Source organism: Bos grunniens, chromosome 2 (assembly GCF_055505025.1).
Source record: "Bos grunniens cultivar Pamir isolate PY7600 chromosome 2, Bosgru_T2T1.0, whole genome shotgun sequence".
NCBI classification, from domain to species: domain Eukaryota; kingdom Metazoa; phylum Chordata; class Mammalia; order Artiodactyla; family Bovidae; genus Bos; species Bos grunniens.
The window spans coordinates 111,034,300-111,057,572 of record NC_141166.1 but is presented as its reverse complement, the minus strand read 5'-3'; the positions used below and the strand labels follow the sequence as shown (position 1 = coordinate 111,057,572).

Below are 23,273 nucleotides of genomic sequence, written 5' to 3'. Positions count from 1 at the left end.
CAGTGACTCTCCCTACAACATTCTTAGGACTGCAGAGTTCAGTGGTGGAACTGGGACAGGAACAGAGAAGCTCGTCTGGAGGGGGCCGGCTTGGACATATTTGCATAGGGTAGGGCTGACGGTTAACCACCAAACCGAGCCTTCATCAACTGACTCATTTTCTGACAAAGCTGACTCCACAAACCTCCTTCCACATGTGGGACTCTCTCACGGAGAATTAGTAGGCCACCAGGCCTCTGGTGTTTTTGCACAATGGCCTACAGAATTGGCTATGGGATTAAAAACAAAAAGAAAGGAACCTCAAAGAAAAGGGAACTATACAAAATAAAAGTGACTTGGAGATTCGCTCCCCCCACCTCAAAAGAACAGATGTTCCCCCACCCACCCATGCTTCTATCTAATGGTGCCTAGGGAGGAAGTAGAAAGAGCACTGCTCCTGGGCTGGGGCCTGGAGCTGCTGACTGCCATGTATCTTGAGTGAGTTGTTACGTTTTGGGAGTCTTCACTTCCTTTTGTAAAATAAAAGGCTGGACTCTTCACACATCTCTAAGGACTCTTCCAGTCATGTGATTCTAGAGGGCACTGGGTATGGCAGAAAGGGTTTCTCTGTTCAAAACCTGCCCTTGCCACTTACCATTTGTCAAACTTGGACAAAGTCTCTCTTTAAAAAGAAATAATGCTTATTTTTTTCTTCCTATTGTTAACGTATAATATATGTACTATAGAAAATGTAAAACATACAAGCAAGTATGTTAAGGAAGAAAATAAGGATCTCTCATAGTTCTGTTACCCAGAGGTAATCAGCTGTTTTAGGGTGTTTCTTTCAGTGACGTAAATTAGGGGTTGGCAAACTCTGACCCTCAGGCCAAATCTTGTCCACTGCTATTTTTTTAATGGTTGTGACCAAAGAGTGGTTTTTACATTTTCAAATGGTTGAAAAATTATCAAAAGAGTAATAAAATTTTGTGGCTAGTGAAAATTATATGAAATTCAAATATAGGTGTCTATAAAAAAATTTTATTGGAATATAATAATGCTGGTTAGCTTATGTACTGTCTTTTACTCAACAACAGCAGATCTTGTGCCCTGCCAAACCTAAAATATCTGGTTCATCACAGAAAATAGTTGCTAACCTTTGATGTAGATAAAATAAATATAAATATGTGGGTTTATGTATTACATTATGTATCTTATATCCTACTTTTTTCTCTTAACACTTAAATACAGACACTTACTGGTCACTGTAAATATTTGTTGTAAACATGACTTGCTGCTGCTGCTACTGCTGCTAAGTCACTTCAGTCGTGTCCGACTCTGTGCGACCACATAGATGGCAGCCCACCAGGCTCCCCCGTCCCTGGGATTCTCCAGGCAAGAACACTGGAGTGGGTTGCCATTTCCTTCTCCAATGCATGACTTAATAGCTTCCTAGTATTACATCATCATTTAAGATGTTGTTGGATATTTGGTTTATTAAAAATGTTCACTTATAATTTTCAGAAACATCCTTAGGCATAAATATTTGACCATATCTCTTATTATTTCCTAAAATTAGATTCCTAGAAGGGAGATGACTAGCATAAATTATATGCATAGTTATAGATACTCTAAAGAAATGCGGTATCAATTTGTACATCCATTATTCTCAGTGAGTGGGAGTGATCGTCTCTTAGTACCCTCCGAGTACCCGTCATTAAAGGAGAGAGAGGGGAGATAAAAGGAGAGGAGGAAGGGGAGACAAAGAGAAAGGGGGAAGTTAACACTGAGATTAGGTGCAGGTCTACAAGCATAGCTCCTCTTCAGTGATATGCTGGTGAGAGCTCTAGAACTACAAGGTTTGCTTTAAGGGTCAAAAAAGATGTGAAAGCATTTTGTAAATTGTTAAAGAAGGACCACTGTCTCATAATTACTATCATGAAAGCTACCTATCTGAAACAGCCAGCAGTTCACCGCAAGGGTGGAAAAGCCACTCACCATAACTGTCCTTGTTATGAGAGAATTGGGTCTTAACTTTACAAACAGTATTTCATCCCTGTGTTACATTCTTAAAATTAGATCCATGTGTTTCTTTTAATTAGTATTTGATACAGTATTAATATTCTTATTTATCTTCTGCATGCCATATGGATTAAATTCTCATTACCTTTGATCTTAATACTTTTAAAATATGTAAATCAGCAGACACCCTCTTTAAAGCAGTGTTTGCATCCCTGTCTATTATTGCCTTGGGCAAAAGGAAAATATCTGCATGCAAGAAATCCCCAAATTGTGTTGAAATCTTGAAAACTATATATTACACGGGTCAATCTCAATAGATTAAATAATGGCCAACTGAAAATGAAGCCAATTAGAATTAAATATTGCTTAAACCTGATGAAGGTTAATGAGAGCCCCGCATGCATGCACATCATCAAGATGGTCACGTTTCAGGGTGAAACTGGTTAAGGCTTTGTGATTTACTTAACTTCAATAAACAGAACACAATAAAGATTTTCTGATTAACAAAGATCAGCATGCTATATTAAGTGCTTCAGCATTCTGGGTGAAAGTCTTTTCGTTTGTTTTGAGCTATGGCAAGTCACTTTACTTTCTTGGTCCTTAGTTTCTTTCACCATAAAATGGGGGTGATTAGGCTGTTGAATTCTAAGGCATATTCCAGCTCTAAGCACTAATTGGAAGTAATAACAGGGCTGTTATGTAACATATGTTAAAGGAACTTTAAACTTAACGGGGACTGTAGTTACTAATTAATTTAAGAACTGGAGAAGAAAAAGTGCACCTATGGTTGATTGATGGAAATTATCCTAAACAAGACCATTTATATATCCTTTTTAAGGCCATCCAGTCTTTTAGGAAGCTTTTTATTTAAAAATGTATTGTGAAATATATATTGGCACTATCTTTTCACCTCTTAACTTGAAATATTCTCCTAGCTATTGCTGGGATAGTTTTTCCTTCCCCTTCGAGCTTATTCAATTAATAGTATAAAATATTTTTAGGGAAACTTTGTGTCAATCAAAGGTCCATAATCTGCATGCCACAAATTATTCTTCTTATTTTATAAGGTTAATTTCCTTTTGTCAGCTGTTCATTTTACTTTGGAAAATAAAGTCTCCCAGGCTCATAATGGAGTTAAGAACCCTCTTTGGTCTGTAGGAGGACTAGAGTTCTTAGGTCCAGATGCAGTTCCTTCTGGAAGAGTGTAATCATGTGTACATTGTGAATTAATTACCAAAATAGCCACTCTCTAATTTCTTGGACTTTGATCAACAAACATCCTATATCCTACTAGTTATTATATAACTCAGTTTGATTCTCAGTTCAGTAAAACTTTGCTGATACAACAGTCTACATACATATCTCCTAGAAGAAGTCGAATCTCTAGAATAACAAATATCTTCTATAGAGAGGGGGTTTTGCTTTAGAATTTACAATCCTTTAGAATTTACAATTTACAATATACAATCCAAACACACACACACCTTTTGTTTGAGCCCTATTCCTGACTAGTAGCACACTGAGACCAACTTCAAGGTATAGCTGAATATCAAGTATGGAAGATTGGAGTTTATATGACAAATTACTGAAGGGATGAGGAATACCTAGAAGAAAATCAGTCATGACACAGATTAATTCTCATAACAGACTGACCTGGAAAAATGAGAACAGGCAGAGCTTCACAATTTTGTGAATTTGTTTCCCCACTTTACACTGTGAATTACACTGCGAATTTGTTTCCCAAATTTAGCCAAATATGCTTATGGATATTTATGCTTATCAAAATCTGCCATGTTGCACCAGGGGGTGTCTTACATAAGTGGGTGCCAACCTTGGCCATGAGGCAGGGCCTGTTCCATTGCCAGGTGGAGAAAATGCCTTTGACAGCCTCCTCTACTCTTCCACCACCTGACCACCAAGTTTCATTTGTGCATTAAAGACAAACCGTTGTTTCAGACTTATTTCTCTAGCTTCAACTTATCATAACCTTAACAGCTGCCATTGAGACTCATTGCCTTAAAAAGTTATTGGAAAGGCATACTTTTCTACAATGTGTTGAGGAAGAGCACAGGCCAGAATCTCTCTCCAGTAGTTTCTACCATGAATCAATCACCAGGCCCTTTTAGCTTCTCTATGGGAATCATTCTGTCTGTCATCACTTCAGAAGATGGCACTCTACAGCTCAGCACACAAGGCCCTTTCTGATCTGACACCTACTTCCCTCTACAGCTCATTTCCTACTGCTCCTCAGAGCTTGGCCTAGGCTCCAGCACAACACTCCATCTGTTAGCCCTGAAGAATCATCTCAGGTTGCTCTTCTCCTGGAACCTTTCCTGAGTCCTAAATGCAAGTTGAATGCCCTAACTCTGGGTTCCCATTTCAACCTGTACAGAACAACATAATAACAGTTATCCCACCTGACAGGTATAAAACCATATTCATCCTTCTCTTTCTGTGGCTTATATCAAAGTAAATAATAAATGAGTGTTTATTTAAGAAATGAACAAATCTTTTAGTTGCTCTTGCTTAAAAATATCCACCAACATCTCCAATTCCTTTAGAAATTCGGTTTGGTTCGGTTCAGTTCAGTTCAGTCGCTCAGTAGTGTCCGACTGTTTGCAACACCAGGCCTCCCTGTCCATCACCAACTCCCACAGCTCACCCAAACTCATGTGCATCGAGTCGGTGATGCCGTCCAGCCATCTCATCCTCTGTCGTCCCCTTCTCCTCCTGCCCCCAATCCCTCCCAGCATCAGGGTCTTTTCCAATGAGTCAACTCTTCATACGAGGTGGCCAAAGTATTGGAGTTTCAGCCTCAGCATCAGCCCTTTCAATGAACACCCAGGACTAGTCTCCTTTAGGATGGACTCGTTGGACCTCCTTGCAGTCCAAGGGACTCGCAAGAGTCTTCTCCAGCACCACACTCACTGCTAATGAAAGCCAGTTAGCCTGATAAATATGTGTTAACTATCTTGATAAATACAAGGTTATGTGAACAGCAGGCTTTTAGAAGGTAATCCTAAATTAGCAAGGGAGATGTTATTGGTGAGTCTTCCAGGATGATCAGATAGACTCATTTATTTCACAAAGATGAAGTCCCAACTGTGTTCCAAGTACCACGTTAGGGAACAACAATAGCAAAAGGCTTAAGGAGAAGGCTGTGAGAACTTCAGATTCCTGCCTATCATTCACAGATGGGTTGCTGGGGTGCTGATAATTTGTGAAATAAATGTTTATACAGATATCTGTGTGATAACTGAGAAACTGTCTGGGGCGCTGCAAAACTACAAAGAAAAAATTGCAAATAATCTAAAAACTAGCCCAGAATAAAACACAAATGGTTATTTCTTCAAGGACCAATAATCAGAATGGCCATTTGCTAAATAGAATCAGCCCTGCCAGTCATACAAGAATGATTAAGGAAAACCACCAAAAAGCAGGGTTAGGTATCCACTACATTAGAAGTTTGTGTCCCCCCACCCTGATTCAACTGTTCATACACTGAAATCCTAATCCCTAGTGTGGTAGTATTTGGAGGTGGGGCCTTTGGGAGGTGATTAGGAGCCTTCAATGGGCCTTGTGCCCTTATTAGACCCAGGAGAGGTCCCTTACCACTTCCGCCACGCGAGGACACTCAAAAGACCCCTGTCTATGAACCAGGAAGCAGGCCCTCACCAGACACTGAATCTGCTGGCACCTTGATCGTGGACTTCTCAGCCTCCAAAACTGCAAGAAAGAGATGTCTTCTGTTTAAGCCACCCAGCCTGTGGTATTTTTGTTATAGCAGCTGGAAGAGATGGAGGCAATGTGTAATGACACCAAGTGGAGTAATATATTTGCTGTGGAAGATGATAGAGCGGTCCAGAGCCCAGGTTTTTCAGTGAGAAAAACCCATGTGGAATCTTGGCTCCTGGCTGTGGAGTGTGGGCAAGGCACCTAACCTTTTGGAACAGCAGTTTCCTTATCTGTGAAATGGAGATATTTTGCTATTTTGTTCACAAAGATCCAATTTACAAAAGATTAATTTTAATTCAGAGTAACCCAAGGCTACCAAGCATAAAGGAAAGAGCTAAATAAAAAGGAAGACAGAAAATTAACTCAACTCCAATCCTTTAAACCAATTTTTTACATGCAATTTCTTTCCTTCAAACACCATTTTCATGCTCCTGTTACAGCAGCTGGGAGAAGTTGGTTTTCACTCCAAACTGGAAAACTCTTTTTCTTCAGCCAAGAACTTGTGTATGAGATCTAAATTTGATTTCACAATGTTTGAAACAATAGTTCTGGCAGCTCAGTACGTTAATCTTGGCTCTTCTCCCTGGATCATACCCGTGTCTGAGTCTCCTTAATCCTCTTCCAAATTAGTTAAATTAGGTTTAGGTGGATGAAGTATTTACCAAATACTCTCATCTTCAAATAATCCACATTACCTTATAATGAAAACATTGTTAAAAGAGCCAGATCCTGCAGGAAAAAAAAATTAGCAAAATAGCCTAAATTCTAGAATTTAGGGATTAAAAGAGCAAAATATTTTCCCTAACTTTCAGTTTTCTATCATTCACAATTCAAAACTTGAAGTTTGAGAAGATAACCCGGTTTGGTTTTATAGAGTCTCTCTCTTTCAAGGTCCTAGGAAGGAAATGACTCCTCTGCTTATAAGTTAACACACAATTCAAGTGCAGCTTCATAACTTCCAGTGAAATATCCTTCAGAGGCTATTGGTGATGAAATGTGTATCTTCTTATACAACCATTTTTACCTAAGACATTAACCACATTAGTAAAGAGAAGAACATGTTACTTGAACATTACTGGAAGTTGCATTTTTTTGTGGGGAATGTAAAAGAAAGACACTGACTTTAGCTAACTTTTGGAAAGATGGGTGAACAGCCATCAGAGAAAGCTAAATACAGACAAAAGGAAACAAAACTGGCATGCCAATATTCCTTGCAATAATATTCAGGTCCCAGCTAATGGGAAAATACAGGTATGATGATTAACAAACAAAACAGTGACATTCACAATTTTATGAATCACTAGTATTTTAAGCTTTTTTTTTTCCCCCCTCTCCTCCAACCTCCCTTACCACCAAGGTTGAAAGAGAAAATGACAGACTGGATGTCTAAAAATATCTATGGATATTACACACCAACTTATCTAACAGGACACACATGCCACTGACTTCACTTTTTAGGCCTTGTCCCTGGCAATCCAACTTTTCAAAGAAACAGTTGGCTTCGTCGGCTCTAGTATCACGACCATATTCCTACTATAGTAACTGCATTCTGGAATCAAAATATCAAAGTTTTTTGGTCCGTGGAATTTTCACAGCCTCCATTTATTGCCTTAACCTTAATACTCCAAGATCCAACTGAAACCCACTGTTGAGAGTCACTGAAATCTCACTGACAAGTAAAGGTATCTTAGGGAGGAAAGCCTATACCTTTGCAAATGTGGGGAGGCAGATCACATAATCAAACCTGGGAGCTGGATGTTTCAAAGAGCTATGGTTCTCATCTCTTTATTGAGCACAAAAAGATCCAAACAAAGTCACACAACAGCTAAACCAATGCCATCTGTGTGGAAATCATATTTTAAACACAAACAAAATCAAACACTCCATATGCCACCACTCCTGAACATTTGCTAGAATGTTTCTGAGTATTTATTGTTAGAGTGTCAGTGTGGTCAAGTGAAGCAAGCAAAAAAAAAAACAAAACAAACCCAACAGGAAGTCCCCTGAACTCCTCCAGGGCCTTCTTCCACACTCTGCCCTTATATACCAAGGATGCTGTCTTGTTTAACTATCACCATAAGCTGAAGATAACTTAGAATTAGGTGAGATGGTGGAGAAGGCAATGGCACCCCACTCCAGTACTCTTGCCTGGAAAATCCCATGGATGGAGGAGCCTGGTGGGCTGCAGTCCATGGGGTCGCTATGAGTCTGACACGACTGAGCGACTTCACTTTCACTTTTCACTTTCATGCACTGGAGAAGGAAATGGCAACCCAGTCCAGTGTTCTTGCGTGGAGAATCCCAGGGATGGTGGAGCCTTGTGGGCTGCCGTCTATGGGGTCGCACAGAGTCGGACACAACTGAAGCAATTTAGCACCAAAAATGTGCATGACTCTTCATCATTCCATTCCTAAATCTCATTGAGCTTTTCACAGTTTAGATCTGTGTAAGGACAGAAATGGTATGGACCTAACAGAAGCAGAAGATATTAAGAAGAGGTGGCAAGAATACATAGAAGAACTGTATAAAAAGATCTACATGACCAAGATAATCACGATGGTGTGATCACTCTCTTAGAGCCAGACATCCTGGAATGTGAAGTCCAGTGGGCCTTAGAAAGCATCACTATGAACAAAGCTAGTGGAGGTAATGGAATTCCAGTTGAGCTATTTCAAATCCTGAAAGATGATGCTGTGAAAGTGCTGCACTCAATATGCCAGCAAATTTGGAAAACTCAGCAGTGGCCACAGGACTGGAAAAGGTCAGTTTTCATTCCAATCCCAAAGAAAGGCAATGCCAAAGAATGCTCAAACTACCGCACAATTGCACTCATCTCACACGCTAGTAAAGTGATGCTCAAAATTCTCCAAGCCAGGCTTCAGCAATACGTGAACCGTGAACTTCCAGATGTTCAAGCTGGTTTTAGAAAAGGCAGAGGAACCAGAGATCAAATTGCCAACATCTGCTGGATCATGGAAAAAGCAAGAGAGTTCCAGAAAAACATCTATTTCTGCTTTATTGACTATGCCAAAGCCTTTGACGGTGTGGATCACAATAAACTGTAGAAAATTCTTCAAGAGATGGGAATACCAGACCACCTGACCTGCTTCTTGAGAAATTTGTATGCAGGTCAGGAAGCAACAGTTAGAACTGGACATGGAACAACAGACTGGTTCCAAATAGGAAAAGGAGTACATCAAAGCTATATATTGCTACTCTGCTTATTTAACTTATATGCAAAGTACTTCATGAGAAACGCTGGGCTGGAAGAAGCACAAGCTGGAATCAAGATTGCTGGGAGAAATATCAATAGCCTCAGATATGCAGATGACACCACCCTCATGGCAGAAAGTGAAGAGGAACTCAAAAGCCTCTTGATGAAAGTGAAAGAGGAGAGTGAAAAAGTTGGCTTAAAGCTCAACATTCAGAAAACGAAGATCATGGCATCTGGTCCCATCACTTCATGGGAAATAGATGGGGAAACAGTGTCAGATTTTATTTTGGGGGGCTCCAAAATCACTGCAGATGGTGATTGCAGCCATTAAATTAAAAGACGCTTACTCCTTGGAAGGAAAGTTATGACCAACCTAGATAGCATATTCAAAAGCAGAGACATTACTTTGCCAACAAAGGTCTGTCTAGTCAAGGCTATGGTTTTTCCAGTTGTCATGTATGGATGTGAGAGTTTGACTGTGAAGAAAGCTGAGCGCCGAAGAGTTGATGCTTTTGAACTGTGGTGTTGGAGAAGACTCCTGAGAGTCCCTTGGACTGCAAGCAGATCCAACCAGTCCCTCCTAAAGGAGATCAGTCCTGGGTGTTCATTGGAAGGGGTGATGGTGAAGGTGAAACTCCAGTACTTTGGCCACCTCATGCGAAGAGTTGACTCATTGGAAAAGACTCTGATGCTGGGAGGGATTGGGGGCAGGAGGAGAAGGGGATGACAGAGGATGAGATGGCTGGATGGCATCACCAACACAATGCATATGAGTTTGAGTGAACTCCGGGAGTTGGTGATGGACAGGGAGGCCTGGCGTGCTGGGATTCATGGGGTCACAAAGAGTCGGACACGACAGAGCGACTGAACTGAACTGAAGACTACTTAAGACCCTAATTTCCAAACACTTGTAATTATTTCTGTTCCGCATAAGAAGCAGTAAAAGGTATGGCTTTCTTCACAGTGGCATTCACTTTGTGACTCTGGCTCTGTGTTGTTCTTTTCCATTGGACTTTCTGCCTGGAGGCATCTCAGCATCCACTCAGCAAGTCAAATCATTCCTTTCCAACTTCAGCCAAAGGCCCCAAACAAAACATCTTATGCTGATCAGAAGTGAAGCTCAGTGGTTTAAAACTTCTTCAGTCTCTGATTGGATCTGTATCCTGTTAACTTTCTTAAACCTTTCATTACATGACTTTATATGAACAAAGCAATGTCACACTTTCAGGTCCAAAGAGTTTCAAATATTTCTATAAGTCCCATTCTTTGAATCTCCCACAATCTTCACTAGCATCACCTAAAATTCATTGGTAGGGGAGAAATTTAATATTTTCAGTTGCGAAACTTAGAGAAATTTACAAAGATCTTATTGAAATTCTTATTAATTTCATTAACACTCATCTAGTTTTGATTTTGGCATCAGAATGACAGTTTCAGTAGAAATATATTATAATTATTATTGTTGTTGTTCAGTTGTTAAGTCATGTCCAACTCTTTGTGACCCCATGAACTGTGGCCCACCGTCCTCTATCCTCCACTACCTCCGGGTATTTGCTCCCATTCATGTCCATTGAGTTGGTGATGCTCTCTAACCATCTTGTATGCTATCTAACCATATAAATATATAATCATATTATAATAATAAGCTTATAACTAAACATTAGGTTAATAACTGAAATCATTCCCTCTTCATCCTGCATTGCATCATTTTATTTTTGCTCTTAGAGTCTCTGGAAAGACAACATTCTCTTCATGACAATGAATGCAGTTCAAATTTTTGTTTTAACTGAAGGTTGCTTGCAAAAATTCTATAATCTGTTTCCTACAGGCCACTGGGTTGAGTTCTCATTTAAAAATATGACAATATTAAAGGTTAGATGGCTGACGAATATCTGTGCTAAAGTTCTAGGGCTCTAAGTGTGTGACTCAGCCAGAGAAGGCTGTATTTCTTCATCAGGTCACTGCCCTCCTCTCAAACCTGGACTCAATCATGCTGAGATGTGAGGACTGCATGCACTCTACTAATCTTTCTGACTTCTAGGAGGTACCAGTGAGACAGCAGGACACTAATCAGAAACATCTGAGCTTCAGAATGATACAGAGAGGATTTACGTACTGAGAATGAGACCCTTTTCAAAATGCCAAACCCATTCACACTTGGTGTATAATTTTTTAAAAATTGAGCTTTCTTTTGCTGGCATGATCTGATAATACCATAGATTCCCATACTTTGAATAAGTTTGGTGCAGATAATGTTAATGCTGTGGAAAAAATTAAGATTTTTCTCACCAGCCACTCATAGCTTTCACCATAAAATGGGTAATAATATTTAGTTTCTGGGGTAAGCAGAACTTAGAAAAATTCAAATGATGGAATTCTAGCCATAATGCATATTCAAAATGAACCTAAAATGTAAGCTTTATTTTCTTTAGTTGTCTATACAATTTACATGGTAAAAATTCTCAAGTATTACAATCAGTAAAATAATAATGCCATAGCCATTTTCTAAAGCTCATTTTTTCTTAGATACCATGTTATGCACATAAACTGAATTTTCTAGTCAAAGTCCTTCTTACTCAGCAGCATTACTTCATCCTTCCCTTTGTAGCTTAAACAGTGAAGAACAAGTCTCTTAACCTATTTTAGATACTTTCTTACATTAAGTGATTTAAGCATATTCTTTTGGGAATTTCTGAGAAAATAATGCAACCTGCAGAAGTTTCTATTTCAACATATTTTCATCATTAAAATCCAAGAGTATTTTAATGTGCTATAACCTGCTGATATGAAGTCCAATATTTCAAACTGTCTTCACTGATTACTCTAGTCAAATTCTTTTGCAACAAAGGTTAGGGGATTTTTCAGGTGTGTTATGGGAAAAGTGTTTGAGGAAAGGAGGAGAAAAGACTTTAAAGTAAGCTACACCCTCCTTTCAGCAGGGCCTGAGATCATCTCTCCAGACTATGCAAATTTTTCTAAAATGATTATGCTTGTCAATCAGATGACCCAGTTTAGTTTTTCTCTCAGTCAAAGCACTGCATAAGCTAAATAAACCACCGAGCAACCTGATTTGGTCTACCTTGCTCCCTACAGATTTTTCCAAGGCTCACTACTAATCTCTTTCTCCAGCCTTGTTTGGAGACCACATTCATTTTCATAGCTGATTTGTACAAGAAAGAAAAGAAAGGAAAGACAGACAAACAGAAAGAAATCTCATCCCTAAAGTCTCCCACTGTTCTTGACAGATGGCTGTGTCCTGTTTCCTAAGCTCTAGTCCACGGTTACCAACATTGACCAGAAATATTTACAACATGAGACTAAAACGCAAGATGCTCTTTTAGACAAAATTCATTTTCCCCTAAAGTGTCTACCCATCTGAATCAATTTATCATTTAATAAACACTTATTCAGCACCTACTGTGTGCTAGGTACCATGTCAAGCACTTTCTTATTTCTCATCTATCAAAATTCTCAGAGTGACCAAGAATTAACATCATTGGGTTCTTTTTTATACTTCAATACAACTAGCCACAGAATAGTATATTGCTTCCAATGCGCTTGTCCAATTACGTACAGAGAATAAGTTTATGGTGCAGGTGTTTCTGAGTCAAATGATATATTGGCAGATTTGTCCTCAAAGAGGGTGTTGCCCTGACACAAACAATTCTATGAGTGCCCTTGTTTCCTTGCTTTCCTGACAGCCCAGGTATTATCTTTTTTTAAAAAAAATCATAGCTTGGGGCTCCCCTGCTGGCTCAGATGTTAAAGAATCTGCCTGCAATGTGGGGGCCTGGGTTCGATCCCTGGGTCAAGAAGATCTGATGGAGAAGGGAAGGGCAACCCACTCCAGTATTCTTGCCTGGAGAATTGCATGGACAGAGGAGCCTGGCAGGCTACAGTCCATGGGATTGTAGAGTCAGATACAGATGAGTGACTAACACTTTCATTTACATTTGTAAAGCAAAAAAGAAATTTTCATTTTTTTGTATTAAATTTGAAGCTGAACATTTGCATAGAGTCCTAGGTCATTTGTATTTTTTTTTCCTTTTATGAACTTCCCTTTAAAGCTCTTGATCAATTCTTTCTAAAGAGGTGTTTGTTTTTTCCTTCAGTTTGAGGTGCTGATGGGCAGTTTGAGGGTATAAATCCTATTATTAATACTAGAATACTAATAATCCTACTATTAATACTAGGCTCTGGTCATTTCAGTGGATATTAAAGCAAAAGGAGACCTAGAGAATTAAAATACTCAAGAAAAACTGCAGCAGAATCTTGGCTAATGTGATAATGAAATCAATTCTCTCATGCTATCATAAATGCTTTGTAATATAATTTTAATAGTTATATATTATTCCATAATATATGGGTTTCACTAGTGCCTGCAATGCAGGAGACCTGGGTTTGATCCCTGGGTCGGGAAGATCCCTTGGAGAAGGGAATGGCTACCCACTCCAGTATTCTTGTCTGGAGAATTCTATGGACAGAGGAGCCTGGTGGGCTATAGTCCATGGGGTACAGTGGTATCAAATTTATCTAATTGTTCTCATAACTTTTTCTAGACTTTAAAAAGGCAGATTATGAGTAAATTATTGGGATAAAGGATCTGACCATTTTTAGAAGTCCCTCAATATACACTGAAAAATATTTCTGTGTAAAAATTGTTCCTTTATACTTCTACCAGCATTCTAAAAGTGTGTCTTTTCCATTGCTCTCATTTCTCGACTCTACCATAAGAAGTAGCTTCACTTTGTTTGAACAAACTGTTTCCACAAAACATACTTGAATATCTGTCTTAGAATTTTATTTGTTGTTATTGTTCAGTCTCTAAGTTGTGTCCAGCTCTTTGCAACCCCATGGACTGCAGCATGCCAGGCTCCCCTGTCCTTCACTATCTCCCAGAGCTTGCTCAGATTCATGTCCATTGAGTTGGTTGTGTTATCAAACCATCTTGTCCTCTTCCACCCTCTTCTCCATTTGCCTTCAATCTTTCCCAGCATCAGAGTCTTTTTCAATGAGTTGGCTCTTTGCATCAAGTGGCCAAAGTATTGGAGCTTCAGCTTCAGCATCAGCCCTTCCGATGAATAATCAGGGTTGATTTCTTTAAGGATTGACTGGTTTGATCTTCTTGCAGTTCAAGGAACTCTCAAGAGTCTTCTCCTACACCACAGTTAATTCTTCGGCACTCAGCCTTCTAAAGGTCCAACTCTCACATCCATACATGACTAATGGAAAAACTATAGCTTTGACTAGATGGACCTTTGTTAGCAAAGTGATATCTCTGCTTTTTAATATGCTGTCTAGGTTTGTTATAGCTTTCCTTCCAAGGAGCAAGCTGGATTTTATAACCATCTCTTATAAGTGGCCTCTTTCCTGCAGGCCTTGGTATTCCATGAAGAGAGATCCAAGGCTAAATCTGATCATTAAGGAGGGACTATTTTATTCATATGACTTGAAAATTCCCCAGTTCAGAAACCAGCAAGAAACTCTGTCCTTAGCATATGTGCCTGAGATGATTAAAGTCTATATTGGGTAGGCACTACTGGTTGTCTACTCAACATTCATTCTTGCTTGCTTCTTTCCCAACAGAATGCTTTTTCATAGGGGCAACAAACTGATTAACTCAAATTTCTTTTAGGTTCTCCTGCAGATAAAGGAGGGCCCTGAGAAGTAAACAAAAGGCATTTCATAGGGCCTCCAGGAAAATCCTTTTTGTCCTTTCACAAAGAATGCAGCTGTGATGGCTGTAGCTCCAGCAGCCATCTTGAGATCATAAAAAGCCAAGAGAATTGCAGAGGCATGGCCTTGCCTGACATTCTTGATCTCTTCAGTCAATATAAAAAACTGCATACCCCCAGAGTTCTGGTGGCATGAAGAAAATGAACATTTATCTGTTGAAGTCACTGTATTGCAGTCTGTTTATTTAAATACAGAACAATTCCTAACTAAGGCACTGTTTTAAAAAATATATTCCAGAGAAGTGTTTTCATCTTTCATCTGTCAAAGGGAGTGAACTTATTAGGAATGTGAATTTATTAGTAACTGAAGTTATATTGGGTACTTTTAAGTGGTGCAGCATTTCTTCCCAGCATATCCATTCTCCATCTATGTCTACCACAGTTTCTGACCCAGAAACTGACCTTATGGAGTACTTTGTCTTCCCAGTGGCTTGGCCAATAAGGGGTCCTAACAGGACATAAAGGAAGGAAGAAAGTGAGCAAAGAGAGATAAAATACTTTCTCTTATTCCACAGCTCCCTTCCTGTCAGGTTGTTGTGTGTTGACAACATTCTTTTTTTTAATTTTTAATTGAAGGATAATTATAATATTGTATTGGTTTCTGCCATAAATGAACACAGAGCAGTCATAGGTATATATATATATATATATATATATGTCCCCTCCCTCTTGAGCCTTCCTCCCACCTCCCACCCCATCCCACCCCTCTAGGTGGTCACAGAGCCCTGGTTTGAGTTCTCTGAGTCATATAGCAAATTCCAACTGGCTATGGGCTTCCCAGGTGGCGCAAGTGGTAAAGAACCACCTGCCAATGCAAGAGACTTAAGAGATGTGGGTTCAATCTCTAGGTCGGGAAGATCTCCTGGAGAAGGGAATAGCAACCCATTCCAGTATTCTTGCCTGGAGAATCCCATGGACAGAGGAGCCTGGTGAGCTATAGTCCATGGAGTCACAAAGAGTTGGACACGACTCAGGTGACTTAGCATGCATCTGTTTTACATGTTAGTGTATGTTTCCATGCTACTCTCCATTAGTCCTACCCTATTCTTCCTACCTGCCGCCCCCACCCCCGTGTCCATAAGTCTACTCTCTATGTCTGCATCTCCATTGCTGTCCTGCAAATAGTACCTTCAGTACCATCTTTCTAGATTCCATATATATGTATTAATATACGATATTTGTTTTCCTCTTTCTGTCTTACTTCACTCTGTATAATAGGCTTTAGGTTTATCCACCTCATTAGCACTGACTCAAATGCATTCCTTTTTATGGCTGAATTAGTATTCTATTGTATATATATGCCACAGCTTCTTTATCCTTTCATCTGTCAATGGACATCTAGGTTGCTTCCATGTCCTAGCTATTGTATATAGTGCTGTAATGAACCTTGGCCTACACGTGACTTTTTCAGTCTTGGTCTTCTTGGGGTATATGCCCAGTAGTAGGAATGTTGGGTCATATGGTAGTTTTATTCCTAGTTTTTAAAGAAATTTCAATGCTGTCTTCCATAGCGGCTGTATCAATTTACATTCCCACCAAAAGTGCAAGAGGGTTCCCTTTTCTCCACACCATCTCCAGCATTTATTGTTTGTAAAATTTTTTGATGATGGCCATTCTGACTGGTGTGAGGTGATATCTCATTGCAGTTTTGATTTGCATTTCTCTAATAATGAGTGATGTCCTTTCATGTGTTTATTAGCCAACTGTATGTCTTCTTTGGAGAAATGTCTGTTTAAGTCTTTTGCCCACTTTTTAATTGGGTTGTTTGTTTTTCTGGTATTGAGTTGCATAAGCTGCTTGTATATTTTGGAAATTAATCCTTTGTCAGTTGTTTCATTTGCTATTATTTTCTCCCATTCTGAGGGTTGTCTTTTCACCTTGTTTATAGTTTCCTTTGCTGTATGAAAGCTTTTAAGTTTAATTAGGTCCCACTTGTTTATTTTTGTTTTTATTTCCATTACTCAAGGAGGTGGGTCATAGAGGACCTTGTTGTGATTTATGTCATAGAGTGTTCTGCCTATATTCTCCTCTAAGAGTTTTATGGTTTCCAGTCTTACATTTTGGTCTTTAACCCATTTTGAGTTTACTTTTGTATATGGTAATTAGGAAGTGTTCTAATTTCATTCTTTTACATGTAGCTGACCAGTTTCCCTAGCACCACTTATTAAAGAGACTATCTTTGCCCTATTGTATATTTTGCCTCATTTGTCAAAGATACGGTGCCCATAGGTGTGTGAGTTAATCTCTGGGCTTTCTATCTTATTCCATTGGTCTATATTTCTGTTTTGGTGCCAGTACCATACTGTGCTGACTGTGTTCTTGACTGAAGGTCATCTGTCTTCTCAAGACCCCTCTACTCACATGGTTCTTTCCTTCTGGGTTCCAGATGCCATGTCCTTTCCTTACCTTTTAGGTATATATGCTAACAGCGCCACTCTCACTAGCCCCCAGGGTACGATAGTATCCTATATAGTTTCCTTACATTCTATCCATAACCTTTTATTATAAAATAATCCCTTGATTTAACAATTCTCAATCCATCCTAATTTGACTGTACAATCTATTTCCTGCAGGGATGCTGTCTCATATGTTTTTTATTATACACATACATGCATGTATCTATCTATCTATACACACACACACACACACACACTCATATATACACACACATGTATAGACTCACACCTTCAGGCCTCCATGTCAAGGTAAAGAGCACTAACTGTAATAGGATAGGCAAGAAAACACTGTTAGGTGGTGAGTAGACTCAAAGGAAGTATGTAAAATGTTACAATAGTGAATCACAATCATTTTCTGAAAAATATTTTCTAAAATGCAGACATTGCAATCATTTTACTACCTTGGGGGTAGTCAAGACTCTGTCAACACACATACCTCGTTACCAACTCAGATATCTTCTCTTTACAGAATTATATAACTTTTAGGGAATTCTGGCATGACTTGATCAAACCTATTCACTTTTTAGTGAGGGCTAACCGACTGCCTAAAATCAAGTCAAACACCTCGTCTCTAGACATTTGATCAGGTTTGTTGTTATAATTGGGGGATTTTATGAGGTTTTGTTTTGTTTTATCTGTATCTTGATTTTTTTCTAAATTCTATCTAGTTATAATTCAGCCTTCGATGAAAGAGAAAAACCAACAGCAGTTTTAAAACTCTAAAATACAACATATGAGATTCCTGGGACCATTAATATTTTTACAAAATTAGTGGCCTAAGAAGTCAAAGCAGGGTAGCATCTAAGTTCAGACTGATATTAATGAGAACCAAGAAGAAACTGCTTTCAAGGAGAGCATAAATACTAATATATGTTGTGTATAAATTATCTGAGCATTTACAAGTGGCTCAGAAAATATTAATCCCATTTTGTAGGGAGTTCAAAGTAAAAAGCAAAATAATTTTTTCTCAATCTTTAAGTTCCAACTTCCAGTCTAAAATTCTAAGAATTTTCCTTCTCTATGAAGCATGGAAAATTGAACAATAGCTAAGTAATATTTTTTAATTAAAAAAAAGAGTTAAGGTGATGGAGAAATAAATGAGGTTCAATATTTTAGTCTTTTCAAGAATTCTGAGGTTTAAAAAAATTTTTTTTAAAGGGATCAATGTTTTTTTATTTTAATGAAGAAGGAAAATACTATAGCAACCTGCCTTGGCATTTTTGAGAACTAGGTAGCTCTATCTTTTTTGGATTGCATGTGTGTCTTCTAGTCCCAAGGCCTTAGATCTTGGCATTAATAATGTCTTGGATGTGGTCATAGCTTTTAAAGGTTATTTGATGAATTACAGAATGAACGGCCCCAAAGAGAAAGCTATAACAATCTACAAATAGTTGAAGAACTAAACCCGGAAAAAGAAGTAACTTTTTTTTTTTTTTTCTTGTTCAGTTATTGGGAAACAGGAAGAGAAGTCCTTCTATCAAGCTTTCTAACTATGAAATTGATAGTCTTCAAAGTTAGTCAGCTACTTTCACCAGTACAGATTCTTAACCTGGGATGAAGACCCCGATGGGACTATGAAGATGTCTGGGGAGAGCCTGGCATTATGCACAAAATAGTATAGCTGTGCATTTGCCCATTTTTCTGGAATCAGGGGATGTGGATTACATTAGTTTCTCAGAGGGGCTCTGGATATAAAAAGGTCTGCAAAAGAATGTGTGAAATCAGCCTGCATGACCATGTGTCAGGAGTGCTACAGAGAAGATAATCACTCTAAGCTCAATGTTTATAATTCAATGGTTACAGATAATGTAAGCAGAACTTTAATGCAGTGTGTGTTCAATCCTCTAATCACTCAGTCATTATTTATAGGTTGTCCTTCAGATGGGTTAATTTGCTCAGAGTGGTGGGTTGGAGGGAACATCTATTTTAACTTCCCCTTTATGGGGCAAGATAATGTGATGTACTTTTTCCCAACGCTTTCCCACAGAATTTGTTTGGTAGAAGCTGCAACATGAAGTGGGTTCACCATTAATAAACTGAATGAGAGGATGCAGTCTAGAACAAAGAATGGCAGCCCACAACAGATGAGAAGAACCTGGTCCCCAGATGGCAACCGAAGTTGAAAATCAGAGCGCAGAGTGCAAGTGTGAGGCTGGGAGCTGAACTGCTCTGGGCATGGATAAATATAGCAGTGAAGGACAAACAGAATGGACACTTTGTAATTTGACCCTTGGAGATCTGGAGAGGATCCTAGGATGCTCTGTCCCCAGCTCATACCCCAAACATTCAGACCCTGGGTAATGAACTAGCATGCGAACTGTCCTTTTGGAGGACAAATCAGTTAAGAGCTGAAACAAGCCTCGAGCTCTTTGCACTTATCTGATTTCTACACAAAGGCAGAATTTGGCATTTAAAGCCCACTGGGAGAGCCCAGCCATTGTATCCTGGCATCAAAACTTCTCCTTTGAAATTAGGATAGTGTGTAACTCATCCCTCAAGAGCTTTGCAGATCTCTTGCATTTGTTTCTGGGGCCTGTTTGAATTTGTTCTTTTAAAGAGGCTGCTTAGAGAAATTCCCGGCACCAATGTAATGAAAAGGGATATCATTAATTTCTTCCTTTAAAAAGGAAGGGTCCCTTTGGGACCACTGATCGCCATGTATATTAGGTTAGACAAATCCAGCCTAATATCTGGGTAGACTGGCTGTTCTAATTGCTGACTGCCAAGCAGCCTAACGGACCTTCTGCATAGTGGAGAACGAAAACGGGGTTTTGAGACAGAGGGAGCTCTCAGAATCCCTTATACCATTTAGGTGGATTAATGAAACATAACTCTTTCCCAATACACAAATTGCCAGACAAAGAAAATATCAACAAATTAGTCCAACTCGTTTTAAATGTGGTAAAGTTTCAAGGTGATAAACTCTTCAGACTTGTGGTGGCAATGCGGAAAAACCAAGTACAGTTTTAGAAACCAGCACGCTCTGTAAGACTTGGCAATTTGAGCAGAAGAAAGGAAGGAAGGAGTTGTTAACTTGAAATTAAGTACTCAGAAGGATTATCTGAGGAGTGGGGAAAACGCAGTGGCAACAGCTAAACATTTATTAGGTGCTTTACACATGTCAGGCTCTGTCTTCATGCATTAAGCCCATAATATGGAGTCAAACTATGGTATTTAGGACGCACACTTAGGGGGTGACCTCTAGGGAGGAGGAGAATCATAATCAGGAAAGGGTATCAGAAGGCTTCTGAGATGCTGGCAAGTTCTGTTTTCTGACCTCAGGTGTAATTGTATAGAGACTTCATAATAATTCATTACACTGTCCATCTCTTTTATAAACCTTTTTTCTTTTTTTTCTGTCAGCATGTTACATTTCAGAATTTTAAAAGGTATCTGATGTCTCAGTGGGTAAAGAATCTGTCTGCATTGCAGGAGACACAGGTTTGATCCCTGGTTCAGGAAGATGCCCTGGAAGAAGAAATGGCAACCCATTCCAGTATTCCTGCCTGAAAAACCCCATGGACAGAGGAGCCTGGCAGGCTACAGTCCAAGGGGTTGCAAAGAGTCAGACATGACTGAGCAACTAAGCATTCACGCACATTAAAACAACCTCAATGTTACATCTCTCATGTGAGAGCCTTTCCTGGTGTGAAAAGGGAACAGGCAGAGAGGCGGTCCTAAGATGACAGAGGAATAGGACGGGGAGACCACTTTCTCCCCCACATATTCATCAAAAGAACATTTAAACGCCAAGTAAATTCCACAAAACAACTTCTGAATGCCGGCAGAGGACATCAGGCACCCAGAAAAGCAGCCCATTGTCTTCGAAAGGAGGTAGGAAAAATATAAAAGACAAAAAAAGGAACAGGCAGAGGGCCAGAGATATCCTTCTCCATTCTATCTGGTCAGTTCCTGATCCCCTTCAGTTCTCAGCTTTGATGTCAGCCCACTGACCCTTCTCTGCTCCCACAAGATCACAAGGGTACCCCTGTCAGAGCATAGCTCCAGGGGCCACTCTTATTAATATCCTGGCCAGAGATCTGCTTTCAGGTTTACTTGTCTATTTCTCCCTTAGAATGTAAACCCACGAGACAATCTTGGCTGTTGCTTCATTATATACCACTGGCACCCAACACAGCACCCACCACCACTTAATAACCGCTCAGTAAACACCAGCTGACTGAATACTTGAATCAATGAGTAGTAAAGGTGCACTTCATGCTCCCCCACCCCTCTTTGAACTTAAACCAACAATTTCTCCCTTGCTAAATTCAGTTTTTACTGAAAGAAGACAGCCCCAGAGTCTTCCTGCGGCAAGTTTAAGTAACTAGGAGTTCTAGTTACTTTAAAGAGTCAGATAAAAATGAAAAGAGAGAAAAACCTTACCATGGTTCTGCACACAGTCATATAATCACAGATTCCACCCCCCACCCCCCGCCCCACTTATGTAATTTTGGACTATGTCTTTCTTGCCTCCCTGTAACACTTAGAATTGATTACATTTAATATAAGGAACACATTTGTGTCATGGTCCTTACACGCTCAACTACTGAACAACCAATCACCTTGTTCCTCTTAGGCTGTTTCATTTTGAACAACCAATCACCTTGTTCCTCTTAGGCTGTTTCATTTTCTTAGGGAGTAGGTACTATGCCGAGAGGTTTATTTAAAAAATTTTTTCTCCTTGATTACGTGCATAAAAAAATTCATTACTGCTCCACAAAACACACTGCTGAGAGAATGAAAAGACAAGCTCCAGACCGGGAGGAATATTTGCAGAACACATATCTCACAAAGGACTGGTACTGAAATATACAAAGAACTGGTACACCCTCAAATAAGAAAGCAAACAGCACAATTTAAAAACGGGCAAAAGATCTGAACGGACACTTCACCAAAGAAGTTATACAGATAGCAAATGAGCATATGAAAAGATGTTCCACATCAGGGAAACAAAAATTAAAACAACAATGAGATACCACTACATACCTATTTAAACAGCAAAAAGCCAGAACACTGACAACACTGAATGCTGGTAAGGATGAAGAACAACAGGAACTCTCATTCACTGCTGGTAGGAATGCAAAATGGTGCAGCACTTTGGAAGAGAGTTTGGCAGTTTCTTATAAAAGTAAACATACACTCTTACCATATAATCTAGCAACCACACATTTTGGTATTAACACAAAGGACTTGAAAAACTTATGTCTACACAAAAACCTGTACAAAAATGTTTATAACAGCTTTCTTCATAATTGCCAAAACCTGGAAGCAACCAAGACATCCATCAGTAGGTGAATGGATGAACAAACTGTGATACATCCATATAACAGATTATTTTCAGCAATAAAAAGAAATAAACTGTCAAGCCACATAAAGACATGGAGGAACCTTAAATACATATTGCTAATGGAAAGAAGTCAATACGGAAAGGCTAAACACTGTCTGATTCCAACTATACGACATTCTGGAAATGGTAAAACTATGTGAAAGTGAAAGTCGCTTCCAGTTCTTTGGACTGGAAAATACAGTCCTTGGACTTCTCTAGGCCAGAATACTGGAGTGGGTAGCCTTTCCCTTCTCCAGGGGATCTTCCTGACCCAGGAATTGAACTGGGGTCTCCTGCATTGCAGGCAGATTCTTTACCAACTGAGCTATCAGGGAAGCCAAAATTAACAGTTGCCAGGAGCTTAAGGTAAGAGAGAGAGGGATGAATAGATGGAGCGCAAGGGATTATTAGGCAAATAAAACTATTCTGTTTGATATTGCAATGGTGGATACATGTCATTATATATTTTTCAAAACTCACACACTGTACAATGCAAAGACTGAATTGTCATGTAAATTATGGACTTTGTTAATAATAATATATCAATACTGGCTCATCACTGTAGCAAGCAAGTCACTCTAATGCAAGATGTTAATAATAGGGGAAAATGGGGAGAGAGGGAAAGGTGAGGAGAGTAAATGGGAACTTGCTACTTCGCACTCAATTTTTCTAAAAACCCAAAACTACTAGAGAAAGCTATTAATTTAAAAAAACTAATAAAATTTATTACTCCCAATCTTGGAAAACAAACAAAAGTAAATAGAAGAAAAATCACTCCATTCCTACTACACAACTGTGTGTTTCAT

The 23,273-nt window shown here is 39.2% G+C and overlaps 1 protein-coding gene across 4 annotated transcripts in view; it reads right to left on the bottom strand.

The window, feature by feature from the left end:
• The window catches only part of MYO3B (myosin IIIB), a 519,880-nt gene that overhangs the window by 59,478 nt on the left and 437,129 nt on the right, over nt 1-23,273 (bottom strand). Inside the window, exon 33 of one of the 4 annotated variants that reach the window (XR_015147500.1) lies at nt 5,611-5,724. The exons of the other annotated variants lie outside the window; for them this stretch is intronic. The gene's annotated coding sequence lies outside the window, so the exon portion shown is untranslated. The remainder of the gene's footprint in view (nt 1-5,610; nt 5,725-23,273) is intronic. 4 annotated transcript variants of the gene reach the window in all.